General features: G+C 35.6%; 1 long non-coding RNA gene across 3 annotated transcripts; it reads right to left on the bottom strand.

Moving 5' to 3' along the window:
- Positions 1 to 3543: 3543 nt before the first annotated feature.
- On the bottom strand, positions 3544 to 7099 carry LOC117565471 (uncharacterized). Of its 3 annotated transcripts, none has more exons than XR_004571877.2 (5): positions 6992 to 7099; positions 6640 to 6904; positions 4007 to 4108; positions 3770 to 3939; positions 3544 to 3713 (listed from the first exon to the last, which is right to left on the bottom strand). It is a non-coding gene; the product is annotated as an uncharacterized LOC117565471 (long non-coding RNA). The 3 variants fall into 3 exon arrangements; XR_007954665.1 differs by having other exon boundaries at positions 3544 to 3939; positions 6640 to 6702; positions 6762 to 6904; XR_007954664.1 differs by having other exon boundaries at positions 3544 to 3939.
- Between the last annotated feature and the right edge of the window lie 2846 nt (positions 7100 to 9945).

Genomic DNA, 9945 nt, shown 5'->3' with positions numbered 1-9945 from the left:
AATTCAGAGTAACTTTTTACTTGATTTTGTACTTTCCTGGGCTTTCTAAGAAATAAAATGCACAAAATTTATTTTTATATTACTATTATTTTGTGATGCAACGCAAATCATGCTGATTGGCTTAAAACTTTGAATCGGTTTGGTTGATATTTAATTTTGTATTATTCTTGTAGATCTACTATTCCCATATGAGCAAGATATTTCACAAGTTCCGCATATTTTAGAGTCACGATTTTTGGTAACCTTTATGACAACAAATTTGTCACGGAAATAAAAAAAAAACAAATTAATGGCTATCCCACTCAAATATTTGAGTATTAGATAAATTAAACTATAAAAATAAAAGAGACATTCATTGCCTATTTGCCTATATTGCTTAACTTTTCCGATATGAGTGCGGAATAAAAGGTTGTCTATTTTTTGGAATGTGGAACTGCAGATTTAGTATTGACATGCTTAATTTATTTGTGCTGGGAACTGCGGAAGGAAATGACACCGAAAGGTTTTAAATCTTTTTTTTTTGGCTATAATTAAGGATGAGAAGTTCATTTCTCATTGCCAACCTTGAACATGGGAAAATTTGCTATATAAATGCTCCTATGATTAAGAAACTCTTTTTTGTTGAAAAAAAAAAAAAAACTGCAGAGCTCGAAAAGTAAAAAGTACTGCGTGCTTAAGATAATTGTGTTTTGGGCTAGAAACTCTAATAGAATATAATTTGTGCAAAATTATTGAAAATTGACGGTAATTGAAATGAATTTGAACAAATTTGAATGTATAGCCATGTGTCGTGATGGGCAACCATCAAAACATCGAAAAGTGTTGAGGCCAGACTTTGGGTTTAGCAACACGCGACAGAGAAACGTGCTCTTCAATGGTAGCTAGCTAAAAGGACTTTGCAATTTGAATTGTAAGTCAAAAAGCGTCTATTAGGCATTTTACTCAAGCTGTGGAAATTACCGGCACGTTCTCTATGATTATAGACAGGGATGTGGATTTTTGGTGTTGCAAGATTTAAGGATTTACTTGGATGAACATTACACGCAAACGTTACTAAAGACACGTCGATCAATTGATTTAAAATATTTAAATTATTCTATGATGTGGATAACTATTTATTTGTATAGAGGTGCGAAATATTAATTATTATCGCGAAAAACGATTTGCAAATAAATTAGTTTTTTAAACAAGTGCCAACCGCGTTTAGTTTATGTGTTTTAACCCAAATGCTAAATCGTACATAGAGCTAATTTAGATATTGTTGGAATTTACTCTTTTAAATTGATAAACATGTTTTTTCTGGATAAAAAAGGCAGTTTAAATATATTAAATAAAGGATAAAATGTAACTATTTTAAAATGAACAAGAGCATGAAAAACGACACAAGCGCGTGTCTGCTGCTCTTGATGCTCAACTGTTGCGTGGGTCGCTAAACAAACTCAATATATATAATAAAAAATTAACTGCAAGTAAATGAGCCAAATAAATTCATTTACCGCTTACTCGCGTCTTTGGTGCTGCAATCCCCAGCGAGTCCTGGGTGTCTCAACTTCACCTTCTATTCTGACACGTATCCAGTAAACTCAATTGTCGGCGGGGTGGCCAGAGGGAAAAGCTAAATGCAGACTGAACTCGTACTTGTTACTTGCGCAGCCAAGTTACCAAGAGGGCAAGAATAAACCAAACAAACTAAATAAGCTGAACGACTAAAAGTCGACGGTCGAGGGTTTGTCTGACTCGCACTTTATCCCCTGCTTACAATTGCAGGTGGTGTCTGCTCTTGACAATATCAGCGTTCACACTATAGCTGACTGGCTTCGGTTTACTTGGCTCATGTCTTGCTACTATCAAAAATATATATTGTATTTATATTGCAAGCAAGTAAACGTAAATTTCAACTTTAGCACTCATATGTGAGCAACTAAGGATAGTGCATAAGTAGTTGGTGGTTTGAACGAAAAATTAATAAAACGTGTATATGGTTTTCTTTCTTTGTATGGTTTTAAAACACAGGTTCTTAAAACTTTTCTTTGTATGCTATTAGGACATAGGTTTTTAAAACTGTTTATTTTCTTCAAAATTATAAAGTAAAGTTCGTGGAAAGAGTAAATATTACATATCGACAGATCCATCGAAAGTGTCTGGTTGGTATGGATAACCATTATAAAAATCTGCTTCCAGCTGTGGTTGGTTTATTAAATTGATTTCGGAAATTGATGGTGGTTGGGGTTCTATTCCATCACCGAATGCTTGCTCATGCTCTTCCAAGTCATATCCGAATTCAGGAGGAAGCGGTTGATCAATAATATTGCCGAAGTCGTTGCCAAAATATCCTTGCTGCTCTCCTCCAAAACCAGGCCAAGCCCATTGTGCGTGAGTTAATGTGAACATTGTTGTCAAAAGCAAAATAGAATGATAAACAATTGTTGATTATTCAAATTTATAAAAATATCAGATTATAATTGAATACTTGAGATGTCTTACACAATTTTTCATGTTTGCTCGAAGTTTGTAGCTTAACGTAGATTTCACGACTGTGGTTAGTCACAATTTTAGTTCTATTTATATGCACAAAAGAAAGAAGGAAATGATATTTAGAGTCATAGAAACTGGTTAGAAATTAGGCTACTCTCTACCTGTCCATTTATATTTTTCAGCATACTGGTTTTTCTTAAGACGTTTAAGCCGCAGGGATGATACAAAACTTAGAATGATCAATAAAAAGTGTAGAGTTTCAAGATATGATTTTCAAGAAACCCATTTAAAAGAAAGTTTTGTTTTCAAAAAATTCATTTTATGATCGAAAATATCGAAAACACTAGAAGAATTTATTCATTTACATTCTCTGAAACATTTTTATCAGAGTTGCAGAGTTGCACCTGACTAAGGTTCAGTGACCGAGAGACCAGTTTTGGAGTTCAATGAATGAAATTATAATAAGCTAGCAGCTTGACTCCTTAAATCATTGGATCTGTATAGGCATTGAATTGAGTATGCCACATAGTTTCGTATCATAGTGGTAATGTTGGACCAATTATTGGCCAATTGCGTTCATGGTTAACTGTTATTGTCAAAAGTTTCGCTGGGAATATGACTCAGTTAAGAGTAAAAATGACCCAAAACTTTAATGAGTCGGTTGTTGAAGAGTTTGGCATGGTGTTTGGTCGGGAATTAGCAAAGAATTGGCTCTTAGCTGTTTTCCCATCGAAACCGTTAAACGTTAAACCTTTGGCGCTATCCTCTGTTCCCAGCTTGCAGGATCTGCTTAAAATGACTTTCTCTTTGTGGCGCTTTCGGGCACTTTGACACTTTGGGCTCGTTGGCAGAGAGTGTTCTTATGGTTGTATTCGCACAGAGCTATTGCCCTGGTGTGGTGTTTAGGCAACAACAACAACAATTGCAATAACAACAACAGTAATAATAATAACAACAACAACAAGAATACGAACAAGAACAAGAACAATACAAACGCAACATTCGCAACTAAACAACTTTTTAATTGCAATTAAATACGTAACAAGTTTTTAGTTGAAAGAGCGTTGAGCTGCGCTGAGCGAATCCACAAAACTTGGCTCGGGTCCTTTTTGTCTCTTCACAGTTTTCACAGTGGCCATTGTTGCCATTCTCGTTGTTGTGTCTGTTGTTTTTCTTGTTATTCTTGTCTTGTTCTTTTGTCATTCTTGCTGTTGCGGTTTGCTATCGAAGTCAGTTATCTGGAAATACTATATGAAATTGCCTTTGTCTATGCGCAATATATGTATAAGAGTACCGTACTATACGAATATGTGCATGTACATATGTTTGTGTGTGTGTGTGTGTTGCACGAAATTGAGTTGCGCGCTTTGGGGTTTTAATTGGTAATTGTTGGCTGGGGTAACGTTTGACGCTGATGACAACTTCTCCCCAAAGAGCATGAGATTATATTGGAGTGCTTAATGGCTAAAGAGGATGAGAAGGGTTACGGAATGGTTTACATTTGAATCCTTTTAGCCGGTAAGCCGCATACTTGCCATGCTTTTGCAATTTAACATTTTAAATTCTTCGATTTAGTGTCTGACTTATCTCATTAATTTAAGGAGTTCCATTTTATTTGAGGCATACATTCAATCTTTAAAAACATCCATTATTAAAGGGAATATTTATATATATATATTATATATAGTGGATATTATTATTTGATGATAAAACAATAATATTTTGGGTGCAGCTCATAATTAAGTAAACGATTGTTTAAACTCCATGAAAATGGATTTCTCAGATTTCATAAAAGTATTTTTTAAGAATTTTAAAATTACACAATCCAATGCAAGTATTGTCAAGATAAACTGCTAGTTTGAAAAAAGTAACAAAGCTAAAATCGAGTGTGCTCGACTGTGAGATACCTCCTACTCATTTAAGATAAAAGTAAAACAGTGTGATACTATTCTTAAAATATACCAAATTAATGTACCACAAAAAATTTAATATATGCTAAATGCTATAGTATAGTACTACATTCAAAATATACCATAGAGTGCAAAATACACCAGATTGTCAGCCAAAGTAAACAAGATCAATAGTAAGCAGGCGTTTTTATACCCGCTACCCATAGGGTAGAAGGGTATTATAACTTTGTGCCGGCAGGAAATGTATGTAACAGGTAGAACGAGGCATCTCCGACCCTATAAAGTATACATATTCTTGATCAGCGTCAACAGACGAGACGATCTAGCCATGTCCGTCTGTCCGTCTGTGTGTCTGTCCGTCTGCCCGTATGAAACACTGGATTTCAGAGACTGTAAGAGATAGAGCTATAATTTTCGACAGCTATATACAATAATTACAGTAGTAGTTATGATTCCTGAAAATTTGGTTGCGATCAGATAAAAATTGTGGAAGATATTAAAGAAATACTTTTGTATGGGCAAAAACGCCTACTTACTAGGGGTCTTAGTTGCTTTGGCTGACAATCTGGTATAGTGTGCCTGCTATGGTATATTTTAAATGCGGTATCATATCGATATACCAAATGGTATATTTTTAGTATTTTTACAGAATATTCGGTATATTTTGAGAATAATACTGCAAAATATATTTCTTTTATTCAAAATGGGTAGCGGGTATCTCACAGTCGAGTACATTCGACTGTAGCTTTCTTACTTGTTTTTTAATACAAAAGTTTTTCTTAAAAAACTTATATTTTTATACCCGCTACCCATAGGGTAGAAGGGTATTATAACTTTGTGCCGGCAGGAAATGTATGTAACAGGTAGAAGGAGGCATCTCCGACCCTATAAAGTATATATATTCTTGATCAGCGTCAACAGCCGAGACGATATAGCCATGTCCGTCTGTCCGTCTGTCCGTCCGTCCGTCCGTCCGTATGAACACCTAGATCTCAGAGACTATAAGAGATAGAGCTATAATTTTTTTTCGACAGCATTTGTTATGTTTGCACGCAGATCAAGTGTTTCAAATTTTTGCCACGCCCACTTCCGCCCCCGCAAATCAAAAAAAATCGAATAACAAGTGTAATTTTAAAGCTAGAGCTACGAATTTTGGTATATACAATAATTACTGTAGTAGTTATGATTCCTGAAAATTTGGTTGTGATCAAATAAAAATTGTGGAAGTTATTAAAGAAATACTTTTGTATGGGCAAAAACGCCTACTTACTAGGGCTTTTAGTTGTTTTGGCCGACAATCTGGCACATTGTGCCGTTTATGGTATATTTTGAATGGTGTACTATATCGATATACCAAACATACCATTTGGTATATTTTTAGTATTTTTTAGTATTTTTTTTAGTATTTTCGGTATATTTTGAAAATGATACCGCAATATTTTGCCTTTATTAAAAATGGGTAGCGGGTATCTCACAGTCGAGCACACTCGAGTGTAACTTTCTTACTTGTTTTTATCTGCTCGCATCCAAATTTTTGGGAAACATAAAGACTATATCTATTATTGTAAGTAACAAGATTCTAGCGTAGAAAAAAAACTATTATTAAATTTGTGTCGATTTGCGGGGGCGGAAGTGGGCGTTGCCAAAATTTGAAACAAACTTGATCTATCTCTAATAGTTTCTAAAAAATAGGTGCTAGGACGGACAGACGAGCATGGCTATATCGTCTTGGCTAATGATGCTGATTAAGAATATATGTAAATATGTACATTATGGGATCTGCCGTTCTACCCTATGGGTAGTGGGTATAAAAAGATTTCGCATAATACATATCCAAGCCAGTATAGACTCGCACTCATTTTTTCTTTCTCGCCGGCTGCATAGGCACCACTTGCGAAATTATACAATAAATAATAATTTCACAAAGTGGGAAATTGATATGAAATTTATATATTTAAACTAGTATACATAGCTCTATCTCTTATAATCTCTGACATCTTCATAGGTGTACCATATGGACAGACAGACAGACATACAAACGGACAGACAGATAGACGGGCGGCTGTTGATGATGGTCAGGAATATGTATACTTTATGAGATGCCTCCTTATACATAATACCCATCTACCCCTATGGGTATAGGGTATATAAAGTCTATTCATATGATGATTATTGTAGAATACCCCCTCTCCCCATATAACCCAATTTCTGACGGGCTTGTTTTTACTCAAAGTGAATACTGAGAATCTCTTACCTGTTGTTGTTCAATTTGCCAACCACTCATATGATATTTATGCCTGCAACTTGTGTATTATTTCTAGAGGCAAAATGAAATTTGATTATAAATTCAACTGCAATAACTGAGCTTTGCATCACTTTCAGAGAGTTTTGAGTAGTTGAACGGCTTTTATCTAAACACCGCTGCCGCACATGTCAGTCTGTCTTCTCTTGACATATGTTATGTGAATGGAAGAGAACAATTGTCAGATTCACGGTTCAGACGAAACGTTATTCTGGATCTGGAGTATTGGAACGGAGACATCATCAGTTTTATGTTACATTTATATTATTCCATTTGACTATATCTATCCCTCTTCAATCGCTACCTCTTTCTTTTGCTTTGTTTTGCTGTCAGTTAAGGCCAGTTTGTCCATTGTTGGTAATTATTCAGATTTTGGCTGCATTTCATGCATAAATAATTTTTGAAATTACTACGCAAAACTATAAATGCAAAGGCATACAGCTGTCATCTCTCGGATGGGCACTAAAATGCAGATGGCTGTCATTAGGGCAGATGTCTGACCACTCTCCACTCCCCACTACCCTCTCTCCACTTCCTCTATCTCAACTTTTCGACCGACCACTGACTTCATGTGTAATTTAATCAAGTTATGTGAGAAGGAAATGCCCGAAGTGCTTCCTAACATTGCTTTCGTTCGCTGCCTTTTTTTTGGTACCTTCTCCAAATATATGCAAAAATTACGTTGACTCACAACTTTTGCGACGCGGTCTTTATGCAAATAGCCAGGCAAATTAGTAAAAACCGCGGTCAGGTAAGAAAAGAAAGAACAGAGCACATCAACTTAAAGGTGCGGTTCAAGTCGATGCCCTCCCCAATGACCTTAGCCCCGAGGTAAGTACTCGTCATAAAGTTTCATTAGAGTATAAGTAAAGCGGCGATAGCTACAACAACGCTTACATCGTCACCGGAGGCAACAAGAAAGTCAATGTTTCCATCTTTTAATTTGTATTTAAATGAAACGGTAGATCAAGAGACAATTGCAATGACAAGGAGAACGACAACCGAAGTCAAAATGAGAACCTACCGCGGCTCACCGTTTTATTATTCTTTTACCAGGGGAAAGATACTTTCAACAACAAAAATTCTAACTAAATATACATCGATATCTTGATGAAAATATTAATAAGCCTTTTCGATTGGGTATTAGACGTTGAAACAACTAAAAAATCAAGTTTGTAACCCGCTACTAATAAGGTAAAAAGTTATTATTACTTTGTCACAGCTAGAAACTATAAGTAAATATATTTCGATTTTCTCAAAAAAAAAATTGTTGTTATTTTATTATGAAGATTTAATTTAGTTTACATTCGCGCGCACATGTAAATAGAGGGGGGACTGAACTTCAATATATTTTAAGTGTTCTTAAGTTAAAAAACTGATGAAATTACGGATAGAGATGCAATGCAAGTCAAAACTTTGTCCGATTATCAATAAATCTTACAATAAGCTTAACAGAGCCAAACAAGTTCCCATGTTTGTGAGACAACAAACTTTGGACTAGTTCACACCCATCTATCCGGAATTCCGGCTTGGCCTTTTGGTCACCCCATGTCCCGTTGCCGTTGCCGTTGCCGTTGCCATCGCCTTTTGCCTTTGGCAATGCTATTTTCTACTGCAGCAGTAAAAATGACTGCACACAGCTGTGTTTCATGGCTCTGCGACGTTGCGGCAGTAAGATTTTATTAGCGGTGGTATTAGCAGCGACAGCGCGACCACCATCTCCACTAACAAAGCAGCGAAAGTAGAAGCAGAAGCAGAAGTAGAAGCAGAAGCAGTAAGGCCAGCGGCCCAGCACAGTGGTGGTCGTTGCATATTAATGCAGGCATAAAAATATTTACAACTTTTTTATGCTGCAGAATTTTTGGCAAATTTAATATAATTTTTGGTCATTTAATGAGACCATTCAAAAATGTTTTCCGTCAACTCATCAGAAATACTTGGCTTCAAGGGTGGATGAGGGTGGATACCTTGCAGGCACAACAAGTGTTTCAACCATAATGGGCTCAAACTCTCGTTGCTGTTGGCCAACTCATAAAAATTGGCACAACAAAACATTATGCTCACACAAAGTCAAACAAATAGCTATTAAATGGGATGCCTAGTCGGCATTTCCATAGGTCGACCATCCGACCACTGTGCCAAGCCCAGTTTTACATTTTATCCGGGAACTGAGAACTTGGGATGCTTTTTGTCTTTCGTCTAATCCAACTGGCGGCTCGCACATTCCAATTCTGGTTTCTGTCATGTGCAAAAGATGGTGGGCGGGCTATAAGCGAAAGGATTATACAAATAAAAATAAAGGCCAGACCAGGGCTAGGGCGGGCCGACTAGGCAAGAAGTGTTATAAATTTGGGACAGCAGGTGAAAACAATTTCGTCCATAAACTTTTCGCTTAGCAGTGCCCACCCTCTCGATCCACCAAGGAAGTTTTTCTGGCCTCGCTTTTCGGCAAATGCGGTTGGACACAAAACATATTAAGAAGCTCACCGTGGGCCTTCTGAGCAAAGCAAAAAATATTGAGAGAATAATACTCGGGAGAACTTATACCCGTTTATAATAAAGTAAAAAGGTATTATTACTTTGTGATCGAAACTATAAGTATATATATATATATATATTCTTGATCAGCATTAACCGCTTAGGCGATATAGCCATCTTTATTGTGGATAATAGGAAAGTTAGCAAAATTTCAAACTTAAACTCTTGATATTCAGTACATATAATAATACCTGCTTTCTTTATGATTCTTGAAAACTTGATTGGGATCAGATAAAAACTAAGACGTTTAAATAAACATTTTATATTGCCAAAAATAGGTTCAGCTGTCGCTGTTAATTGCTTGATTTGACAATCTGGTATATTTTGTTGTCTATTATATTTTTAAGTAATACATCAATATTTAAAATATACCGAAATTTTCATATTTTTGGAATATAAATTTGGCATCTTTTAACAATAGCGCATTCGCACTGTTTTGCTTTTAGTGAAAATTGGATATCTCACAGTCGAGCACATTTAACTTTTATTTTTTCGTGTTTTGGATTGAGAAGAGGAAAGTCAGTTAAACGAAACCAGCTAAAAGATTTACGCAAATGTTTGTGCTGGGTTAATAAAATTATTGTGTGGTTTCAAGAGACATCTGGAAATAAATACAATTATTGAGTAATTGCTTGTTATTGAGTTTTTTGAATAGAATAAATTTCAGCTGGCTCTTATGTTTAAAATAATAATAAGTGTGTCATGAATTATAAATACTGT

Source organism: Drosophila albomicans, chromosome 2L (genome assembly GCF_009650485.2).
Source record: "Drosophila albomicans strain 15112-1751.03 chromosome 2L, ASM965048v2, whole genome shotgun sequence".
Taxonomy (NCBI): Eukaryota; Metazoa; Arthropoda; class Insecta; order Diptera; family Drosophilidae; genus Drosophila; species Drosophila albomicans.
This window is presented reverse-complemented; position numbering and strand designations above follow the sequence as displayed.